The sequence below is a fragment of the Triticum urartu genome, chromosome 6A (assembly GCF_056163025.1).
Source record: "Triticum urartu cultivar PI428250 chromosome 6A, HENAU_Tu73, whole genome shotgun sequence".
NCBI lineage: Eukaryota > Viridiplantae > Streptophyta > Magnoliopsida > Poales > Poaceae > Triticum > Triticum urartu.
This window is the reverse complement of record NC_141878.1, coordinates 593,257,378-593,269,255: the sequence shown is the minus strand read 5'-3', so window position 1 is coordinate 593,269,255 and position 11,878 is coordinate 593,257,378. Positions and strand designations below refer to the sequence as shown.

Sequence of the window (11,878 nt, the reverse complement as noted above, 5' to 3'; positions counted from 1 at the left end):
TGATGTCCGGGATCTCATCCGGGACTCCGAACAACATTCGGTAACCACGTATATCTATTCCCTATAACCCTAGCGTCATCGAACCTTAAGTGTGTAGACCTTACGGGTTCGGGAACCATGCAGACATGACCGAGACACCTCTCCGGCCAATAACCAACAGCGGGATCTGGATACCCATGTTGGCTCCCACATGCTCCACGATGATCTCATCGGATGAACCACGATGTCAAGGATTCAATCAATCCCGTATACAATTCCCTTTGTCTAGCGGTACGATACTTGCCCGAGATTCGATCGTCGGTATCCCGATACCTTGTTCAATCTCGTTACCGGCAAGTCTCTTTACTCGTTCCGTAACACATCATCCCATGATCAACTCCTTGGTCACATTGTGCACATTATGATGATGTCCTACCGAGTGGGCCCAGAGATACCTCTCCGTTTACACGGAGTGACAAATCCCAGTCTTGATTCGTGCCAACCCAACAGACACTTTCGGAGATACCTGTAGTGTACCTTTATATCCACCTAGTTACGTTGTGACGTTTGGCACACCCAAAGCACTCCTACGGTATCCGGGAGTTGCACAATCTCATGGTCTAAGGAAATGATACTTGACATTAGAAAAGCTTTAGCAAACGAACTACACGATCTTGTGCTAGGCTTAGGATTGGGTCTTGTCCATCACATCATTCTCCTAATGATGTGATCCCGTTATCAACGACATCCAATGTCCATGGTCAGGAAACCGTAACCATCTATTGATCAACGAGCTAGTCAACTAGAGGCTCACTAGGGACATGGTGTTGCCTATGTATCCACACATGTATCTGAGTTTCCTATCAATACAATTCTAGCATGGATAATAAACGATTATCATGAACAATGAAATATAATAATAATAACTAATTTATTATTGCCTCTAGGGCATATTTCCAACAATCTCCACAGGGGTGGAGGGCGCCCCCCTATCTTGTTGTCGCCTTGTGGACCCCCCTGACTTGTTCCCGACGCCAAAAATTCATATTGATATGAAACCCCCAGAAATAAACCTAGATCAGGAATTCCGCCGCCGCAAGCTTCTGTAGCCACGAAAAACCAATCGAGAGCCCGTTCCGGCACCTTGCCGGAGGGGAAAACCATCACTGGTGGTCATCTTCATCATCCCGCGCTCTCCATGATGAGGAGGGAGTAGTTCACCCTCGGGGCTGAGGGTATGTAGCAGTAGCTATGTGTTTGATTTCTCTATCTCTCTCTCTCTCTCGTGTTCTTGATTTGGCACAATCTTGATGTACCACGAGCTTTGCTACTATAGTTGAATCATATGGTGTTTCTCCCCTCTACCTTCTTGTGATGAATTGAATTTTACCTTTGAGGTTTCACTATTATCGGATTGAATACTATTATGGATTTGAGAACACTTGATGTATGTTTTGCGTGGGATACCCGTGGTGACAATGGGGTGTTCTATTGATTCACTTAATGTATGTTTTGGCACTCAACTCGCGGATTCCCGAGGTGACATTGGGGTAATCTATGCATTGGGGTTGATGCACATTTTCGTCATTGTTTCTCCAGTACGAATCTTGGGGCACTCTTTGAGGTTCTTTATGTTGGATTGAATATTATGAATCTGAAGTTGTTTGATGCATATCGTATAATTGACCCACGGATACTTGTGGTGACATTGGAGTATCTAGGTGACATTAGGGTTGATTGATGTGTGTCATATGGTGTTATTTTACTACAAACTCTAGGGTTGTTTGTGACACTTATAGGAATAACCCAATGGATTGATCGGAAAGAATAACTTTGAGGTGGTTTCGTACCCTACAGGCAATTTCATCTTATGTTCTCCGCGATAGGAAATTTCTAGTGACTTTTGTCGTACGTTGAGGGATTGCCATACGTTCTAATTATGTTATCATTGTTGAGAGAATTTGCACTAGTGAAATTAAGAACCCTAGGCCTTGTTTTCAAGCATTGTAATACCATTTTCGCTCACTTTTGTTACTTGCTATGTGACGCCCCGAGACCGTTGCGCCAGGTGTCGTACAGTTATTCGCTATTGTTGCCTTGTCATTTGCTTGCGTGTTGCATTTTATCATGTCATCATGTGCATTGCATCATCATGTTCTCAAAACTTGCATCCGTCCGGGTTTTCCCCAGTTCCATCCGTTGTCCGTTCTGAGCCCAACCACAGTTGCACGCGCCCGCGGCATGTCCGAAATAATATTTTATAAGTTGCCGGAAAATGTTCTCGGAATGGGATGAGAGTTGGCGTGTGGTGTTGTTTTGTTGTCGGTAGGCCGCCTGCCAAGTTTCATCGCGTTCGGAGTTCGTTTGATAGCCCAACGGATAACTATAGCGACATTATAGTCGGTCTAACGTCGGACGTTTTCGGTCTCCGAAAACTGTTGCCGGGCTTTCCCTCTCTTTCCTCTCTAGTCCGTATACACAGTCCGCTACTCACCGCCAGGCCCTACCTAACCTCTCTCGTCAGCCCGCGACCCTCCTCGCGCGCGCCCGAAAGCTGTCCTGGACCCGACTCGGGCTGTCGCTACCATTGTGTCCGGAACATCCCCAAACATCTACAAAACATCTCCGTTTTGTTAATTGGGCTCCCTAACTATTTTATTCGTGACCGTCCGATTACGATTGTAGGGATGAGGTAGCCCCTAACCTAATCCACTTAATGTATATATATAGTCCAACCCTAAATTTGAGGAGAGATGTCCCATCCTCCCAGCCGTCGCCGCCATTCCACCAAATCCCCCTCGGGATCCTTCCACCAACCAGCTTCTTTTCCCTGATCCAATCCAGCCAACCAGCGCCAGCCTCTGCTTCCCCTCGATCCACCCAAGCCCATCGATCCTCTCCCTCCTCGCTCTCCTTCGTCGACCAGGGAGACGAGCTCCTCCCGAGCGCCTCCGCCTTACCTCGTCGCCGGCCGGCTTCGTCGGAGACCACCCCTGCCAGGACCGACCTCTTCTGCTCCCCTTCCTCCTTCCCGTTTCCTTCTCCTCCTCTCTCTCAACTCCCTCTCCGTCTCTGTACCAGGTATGAACAGGAGAGCACCCGACTCCATGGATGGCCTCGAGTTCTTCCCCAACGCCAGCCTTCTCAACCACCTCGCGTCACCGCCTCCCGTTGCAGCTGCTTCCTCGAGCTCCCTCACATGGCGTCCATGGCGCCCGGGTTCCTCCTCAACCCCGCCATCTTCAGCACCCGCGCCATCGAGCTCCATGTCCACCGGCTCGCCTCCGCTTCGATCCGGCAGGGAAAGGGACCCCGGCGATCTCCCACGACCGGACCCGGCCACCCCGACGCCCTATGCCCTCGGGCCCCATCGGACCTCCTTCCTCTGTGCCAAGCATCGCCGGCCGGCCATCGAAGCCGCGCGCCAAGCTCCTCTGCCTCGCTCGCCTGCATCCGCCTCGTCCCTGCTCCAGAGAAGGACGAGCAGCGCCGTGCCGTTGACTGCATCGCCAGATCCGCCGCCCACGTCCTCGACTGGATACGCCATGCTCCCCGTCCTCCGCCCAAGTCCCTGCCGTTGCGCCGCCGTTGGCCAGGCCTCACCTCTGCTTCGCTCGAACAGGGAGGAGAATGCCTCTGCCTCTGTTCGCTCGGGCCGCCCTCGCGTTGACCGGGCACGATGCCACAGCGACCGCGCGTGGGCCTCATCTTCCCTCGCCCCGGCCCAGAGCTTCCTCCAGCAAGTCCGGCCCAGCACCAAGGCGCAGTCCTAGCTCCCTTCGCCCGCGAGGCCCAGCTCCACGCGCGCCTGCAGGCCCAATGTGAGCAGCTCCCCAGCCCAGATCCCAGATTCAGCCCGATTGTGTTTTTTCCTCTACAGCGAATTTCTCTTTTATTCCAGAGACAACAGTTTTGCAGAAAAGCCCTTATGGATCATGCATATAATAACTCACAATTGGTGCATCGGATTAAAATGAATTATATATGAAAGTTGCTTAAAATTTTGTCTAGTTTAATAATATGCAACTTTCATCTATGGTTAAAATGTTTAAAATGTTGTTTGTTTAAGTTTGATCCTATGCCATGCTAAAATGCTTTATTTCATAACTAAATAACCGTAGCTCGGTTTTAAATAATCTTTATATGTATATGGGGTAGAAAAATGCCTAGTTTAACATGGTGTACTTGTTTTGCATGTTTAATAACTATAAAATATGGTTTAGGGCAGAACAGGACCTAACCTAATATATGCACATGAGGAGTTTCCGGACTTGTTGTTTTGTTGTTCCGGCCTCATTTAAACTTGCCTAGATAGGTAGTTTTCTTTTGCTTAACCCCTTGTCATGTTAAGAACATTTAATACGGTTGAGTACATAACAAGATCGAACTAAATAATGGAATGTGGTGTTTTGTCAATATGCATCTCGATGCATATTGAGCTCCACTTAATTTGTAGTTTTGTTTGTGCATTTTGCCATGCCATGCTTCCTTAAACCGGACATGCATCATACTTGGTTGTGCATCATGCCATGTCTATGTGGTGGTTGTTTACTATGTTGTCTGCTTCTTTCCGGTGTGCTTCTTCGGGTTCTTTCTGGTAACGTCGTGTTTGTGAGGACCCGTTCGACTACGTCCGTTTGTCTTCTTCATGGACTCGTTCTTCTTTCTTGCGTGATTTCAGGCAAGATGACCATACCCTCGAAATCACTTCTATCTTTGCTTGCTAGATGCTCGCTCTTTTGCTATGCCTATGCTGCGATACCTACCACTTGCTTATCATGCCTCCCATATTGTTGAACCAAGCCTCTAACCCACCTTGTCCTAGCAAACCGTTGTTTGGCTATGTTACCGCTTTACTCAGCCCCTCTTATAGCATTGTTAGTTGCAGGTGAAGATTGAAGTTTGTTCCTTGTTGGAACATGGAGATGTTGTTTCTTGTTGGCACATGTTTACTTGTTGGGATATCACTATATATCTTATTTAATTAATGCATCTATATACTTGGTAAAGGGTGGAAGGCTCGGCCTTATGCCTGGTGTTTTGTTCCACTCTTGCCACCCTAGTTTCCGTCATATCGGTGTTATGTTCCCGGATTTTGCGTTCCTTACGCGATTGGGCTATTATGGGAACCCCTTGACAGTTCGCCTTGAATAAAACTCCTCCAGCAATGCCCAACATTGGTTTTACCATTTGCCACCTAGCCTTTTCTTTTCCCTTGGGAGTCGCGCTCCTGAGGGTCATCATTATTTTACCCCCCCCGGGCCAGTGCTCCTCTGAGTGTTGGTCCAAACTAGAGTCCTGTGCAGCGCCCCCTCGGGGAAACTCGAGGTTTGGTTTTAGTTGTATGGAGCGCTCATCTGAGTGTGCCCTGAGAACGAGATATGTGCAGCTCCTATCGGGATTTGTCGGCACATTCGGGCGGTGTTGCTGGTTTAGTTTTACCCTGTCGAAATGTCTTGTAACCGGGATTCCGAGTCTGATCGGGTCTTCCCGCTAGAAGGAATATCCTTCGTTGACCGTGAGAGCTTGTGATGGGCTAAGTTGGGACACCCCTGCAGGGATTTGAACTTTCGAAAGCCGTGCCCGCGGTTATGGGCAGATGGGAATTTGTTAATGTCCGTTGTAGAAAACCTGAAGTTGACCTTAAATTAAAATGCATCAACCGCGTGTGTTACCGTGATGGTCTCTTTCCGGCGGAGTCCGGGAAGTGAACACGGTGTTGGAGTAATGCTTGACGTAGGTTGTTTTAGGATCACTTCTTGATCATAGTTCCTCGACCGTGCTTTTGCCTTCTCTTCTCGCTCTCTTTTGCGAATATGTTAGCCACCATATATGCTAGTCGCTTGCTGCAGCTCCACCTCATACCTTTACCTTACCTATAAGCTTAAATAGTCTTGATCGCGAGGGTGCGAGATTGCTGAGTCCCCGTGGCTCACAGATACTTCCAAAACTGTTGGGGAACGTAGCAGAAATTCAAAATTTTCCTAGGTGTCACCAAGATCTATCTATGGAGAGACCAGCAACGAGGGGAAGGAGAGTGCATCTACATACCCTTGTAGATCGCTAAGCGGAAGCGTTCAAGTGAACGGGGTCGATGGAGTCGTACTCGTCGTGATTCAAATCACCGATTATCAAGTGCCGAACGCACGACACCTCCGCGTTCAACACACGTACAGCCCGGTGACGTCTCCCACGCCTTGATCCAGCAAGGAGAGAGGGAGAGGTTGAGGAAGACTCCATCCAGCAGCAGCACAACGGCGTGGTGGTGGTGGAGGAGCGTGGCAATCCTGCAGGGCTTCGCCAAGCACCACGGGAGAGGAGAAGGACTTAGGAGAGAGGGAGGGGCTGCACCAAAGGCATAAGGGGTGTGTCAAGAGGCCCTCCTACCCTCACTATATATAGGGAGCCCAAGGGAGGGGGGTGCGCCAGCCCTAGGAGATCCAATCTCCTAGGGGGCGGCGGCCAGGGGAGGTTTCCCTCCCCCCCCCCAAGGCACCTAGGAGGTGCCTTCCCTCCTTGGGACTCTTCCTTAGGGTTCCCCCTTCACCCTAGGCGCATTGGCCATAAGGGAAGTGGCTCCCCAGCCCACTTTGGGCTGGATCCCTTCCCACTTCAGCCCATGGGACCCTCCGGGATAGGTGGCCCCACCCGGTGGGCCCCCGGGACCCTTCCGGTGGTCCCGGTACAATACCGATGACCCCGAAACTTGTCCCGATGGCCGAAATAGGACTTCCTATATATAAATCTTTACCTCCGGACCATTCCGGAACTCCTCGTGATGTCCGGGATATCATCCGGGACTCCGAACAACATTCGGTAACCACATACAAGCTTCCTTTATAACCCTAGCGTCATCGAACCTTAAGTGTGTAGACCCTACGGGTTCGGGAGACATGCAGACATGACCGAGACGTTCTCCGGTCAATAACCAACAGCAGGATCTGGATACCCATGTTGGCTCCCACATGTTCCACGATGATCTCATCGGATGAACCACGATGTCAAGGACTTAATCAATCCCGTATACAATTCCCTTTGTCTAGCGGTATTGTACTTGCCCGAGATTCGATCGTCGGTATCCCTATAGCTTGTTCAATCTCGTTACCGGCAAGTCTCTTTACTCGTTCCATAACACATCATCCCGTGATCAACTCCTTGATCACATTGTGCACATTATGATGATGTCCTACCGAGTGGGCCCAGAGATCCCTCTCCGTTTACACGGAGTGACAAATCCCAGTCTCGATCCGTGCCAACCCAACAGACACTTTCGGAGATACCTGTAGTGTACCTTTATAGCCACCCAGTTACGTTGTGACGTTTGGCACACCCAAAGCATTCCTACGGTATCCGGGAGTTGCACAATCTCATGGTCTAAGGAAATGATACTTGACATTAGAAAAGCTTTAGCATACGAACTACACGATCTAGTGCTATGCTTAGGATTGGGTCTTTTCCATCACATCATTCTCCTAATGATGTGATCCCATTATCAACGACATCCAATGTCCATGGTCAGGAAACCGTAACCATCTATTGATCAACGAGCTAGTCAACTAGAGGCTTACTAGGGACATGGTGTTGTCTATGTATCCACACATGTATCTGAGTTTCCTATCAATACAATTATAGCATGGATAATAAACGATTATCATGAACAAGGAAATATAATAATAACTTATTTATTATTGCCTCTAGGGCATATTTCCAACAAAAACCAGTTTGCAGGTGCCGATGTTACCGAGCAGGTGACGGTACCAAGCTCAAGGAGGAGCTCGATGAAGATCTTGTCGTTTGTGTTGTTTCGTTCTAGTTGATCAGTAGTGGAGCCCAGTTGGGGTCGATCGGGGACCTTGTCGCATTTGGGGTTCTTCTTTTATTTTGGTTCCGTAGTCGGACCTTGATTGTATTTGGATGTTGTAATGCTTTATTCATGTAATTGTGTGAAGTGGCGATTGTAAGCCAACTATGTATCTTTTCCCTTATTGTATTACATGGGTTGTGTGAAGATTACCTCACTCGCGACATTGCTTTCAATGCGGTTATGCCTCTAAGTCGTGCTTCGACACGTGGGAGATATAGCCGCATCGAGGGCGTTACATGCTACCTTGCTGTTTTTATATTTTCAGATTACAAAAACCTATATCTACCATCCATATTAAACTTGTATCACCGTCTCTTCGCCGAACTAATGCACCTATACAATATACCATTGTATTGGGTGTGTTGGGGACACAAGATACTCTTTGTTATTTGATTGCAGGGTTGTTTGAGAGAGACCATCTTCATCCTACGCCTCCCATGGATTGATAAACCTTAGGTCACCCGCTTGAGGAAAATTTGCTACTGTCCTACAAAACTCTGCACTTGAAGACCTAACACGAGTCTACAAGAAGAAGGTTGCTTAGTAGACATCAACAGATATCTAATGCACTCTTTGAAATTGGGTCGTTAAAAGTGATGGGTACTGATGGCTTCCCAACAAGGTTCTACGAACGTAATTGGGGAATCCTGAAAGAACAAGTTATTCTGACTGTTAAACTCTTCTTCGCGTCGGGTAAGATGCCACCCAACATCATCCATATAGCCATCGTCCTCATATCAAAAGTGGACCAACCAGCCAATCTAAAAGAATTACATCCCATCAGCCTATGTATTGTGTTACACAAAGTGATTGCGAAATGTTTAGCAAAGAGATTCTGACCAATCTTGGTAGAGTTTATATCTATCAAACAAAGTGCTTTTGTACCCAAGAGGTTAATTGCACCCCTTCTCCAAAACAAAGACAACATTTTCTGTTTTATCAGTCATGCACCCCTTGTCCAATTCAAACATCTCAAAAATACCTTCTCCCTCTTATAGTTTGAGAACAAAACAAGAGTATGTGGCAGCTCTATTCTCCTTACTTGTAATATACCAAATCTCAAAATGGTGATTTGGTTCCATGCAAATAGGATAGCGTAAGTAGGAGTGGATACAAAAGTGGAGGGGGCAAACTACCTTGTAGAGCAGCAGGAGCGACATCCTTCCGTGGAGGTGGCGCACATGGAGGTGGGTGGACGACGACCTTGGCTAGTGGAGTGACACGGAGAGGAGCGGTGAAGACGACACTCAAGACAGAGAAGGGGTGGGGGAGGAGAGAATGCCGTTGGCGAACTTCAAGTGAGACGACGACAACGCGATCGGGTAAGGGGGTGGGTGTGGAGAGGGGAGGCACCTTGGGGAGGAGTAGCCATGGCGACGCCCAGGGATGACGATGGGCGGGGAAGGATCAAGCAGCGGCAACCACAACAATCTAGGGCTACTACATGGTATACTATGCATGCATGGGTCACAACCGCTTACAGGTCGCACTTAAGGAGGCGAGGGAGATGAGCACAGGGATGCTCTTCCTCCCTCGCTAGCTCGGCCGCTCCTGCTTATCTCTTCCATGATCGGCACTGCCGCCATGCTCCTCTCTGCCCTCTGTCTCTCTTATCAGGCCAGCGCAAGGAACATGATGGGTGGCAAACCGGCGACCACTCTAGATCCAGATCGATCAGAAGGAGATTCAAATTTTTTTCTCATGCGGGGAGAATTTTACACGTAGAAGGGGAGGAGTGGATGTAGCCATCAAGACAACAACAACAACGACGGCGATAGATTCCCCATTAATAATAGTAGAGATATGGACTTTAAATTTTCAAGTTCAACTAAGTTTTTTTTGCATCTATAGATACTTAAAATAATACCACCTCTATCCCATAATTAGATGTTATTACAACAAATATAGAAGTATATTGGTTATTATAACATCTTATATTATGAGACGGAGGGAGTACTTAGTTATAGAAAATTATTATTCCCTCCGTCCCACAATATAAGAGCATTTCTGACACTACACCAATGTCGAAAACGTACTTATATTATGGGACGGAGGGAGTACCATATTTATATATTTATTTTGGACAAAGAACAATTTTTTTGCACATTGTAGCTCTGATGTTTGTTTTGCGGGTAGCTCTGATGTTCTATTGACACGAGAGGTTTGACATCCATAATTCCATATGCTGTTTCATTTTTATTTTGCGGTGAATAGGCTGTTTCCTTTGGGAGAGAAAAAAAAAATGCTCGTGCGCGGATAACGAAAACGCAGAGGATTCCCTTCTCAACCCATTTTTCGAAAGTTTCGCGTCTCCCTCCAAATCCCGCGATCCGCGCCAAACCCAAATTCGTCTCCGTCCCGCACCGCCCAATCCGACGGCATCGCCACCCTCCACGTCACCGATCCGCGACCTCGCCCTCCCCACCAATCACGCGCGCCCACCCTCCACCATATAACCCACCCCCGCCCGCGCCAATCCACCACCAATCTCTCAGAGCATCCTCTGCCCCCCACAATCTCACCTACTCCGGCCATCTCTCCGGCGACCACCGCAGTACCACCCTACCTCCCCACCCAACCCTAGCGATGGCGACAGCGGCAGCCGGCGGCGGGAGGGGCAAGCCGAAGGGGAGCAAGTCGGTGTCGCGGTCGGTGAAGGCGGGCCTGCAGTTCCCGGTCGGCCGCGTCGCCCGGCACCTCAAGGTCGGCCGCTACGCGAAGCGCGTGGGCGCGGGCGCCCCCGTCTACCTCTGCGCCGTGCTCGAGTACCTCGCCGCCGAGGCGCTGGAGCTGGCGGGCAACGCGGCGCGCGACAACAAGAAGACCCGGATCTCGCCGCGCCACATCCAGCTCGCCGTCCGCAACGACGAGGAGCTCAGCCGGCTGCTCGGCGGCGTCACCATCGCCGCCGGCGGCGTCCTGCCCAACATCCACTCCGTGCTCCTCCCCAAGAAGGTCGGCAAGGGCGCCGGCACCGGCGGGTCCGCTTCCCAGTCCCAGGAGTTTTAGAGTACCAGAGATCTGAGTATGGCGTGGTGATGGTTTTAGGTTGGTAGATTAGTTCTTCTTGGCCAATGTTCTTGTTGGTGCGTGTATCGAGGGTGGATCTGGTTGGAATGGAGTGCTTGCAATCTGGTTCTTGTCTGCTGCCTGTGATTTGTCCATGGTAGTAATCTGAATGAAACGGATTTTGTTTTGCTCTGACAGTGATTCCTCATGCTTTTTGAATTCACGAGCCCTCTTGTTGATCTGGTTTGGATGGGGTGAAATCTAGTTCCTTTTGCTGGTTATGATGTTAATCTGAATGAAACCGAAATGCTAGTTGCTAGTCTGACGAATGAATGGTGCAGCACTTGCTGCTTGCAGGCTATTATGAATGTTTCCCATGTTCAGCAGCTTGGTTCTTTTGCCCTGACAGCGCGAAATCCCTCTTGTGGATGGATTCAATCCAAGGTCCACCAAAACCTATGACCGCAGATTGTTACACAACATTTTTGTTCTTTAAGTTGCACCCAGGTACAACCTTCATCTATACAGATTGTTTCTTGAAGAACGAACAATATGTTTACTGAAGAACGAACACTCTGTTTACTGAAGAATGAACACTCTGTTTACTGAAGAGTGCACTCTGTTTGCTGAAGAACAAACACTCTGTCTCCTGAAGAACGAACACTCTGTCTCCTGAAGAACGAACACTCTGTTTACTGAAAAACTCTGTATGGAGGCTTTCCTTTCTTTGCTTTCTCCAAATCTACTTTCAACTCAACCCTCTAGGCACGGGGAAAAGTTTACAGGGAACATAAATTTTTGAGCTCCCAACAACCAACCTTTAGTTCATCAACCTTTTCATTCAAGTTTGTCATCTGGGAACTGGGACAACACTCCCAGGTTGCAGATTGTAAAAACCCGAGTAAATGAGTCAATAATAGTCATGATGCAAATTCGTTTTCCTTGAGTGACATATTTGACCTCTTTGTTTGCTCGCTGATAGACGGATAACACCTCTTCCTTGGTCCTCGAGGTCATTGAGATGCT

At 48.7% G+C, this 11,878-nt stretch overlaps 1 pseudogene; it reads left to right on the top strand.

Annotated features, from left to right (window-relative positions):
- Window positions 1–10,322: 10,322 nt before the first annotated feature.
- On the top strand, window positions 10,323–11,044 carry LOC125515532 (histone H2AX pseudogene; annotated as a pseudogene).
- Window positions 11,045–11,878: the final 834 nt, after the last annotated feature.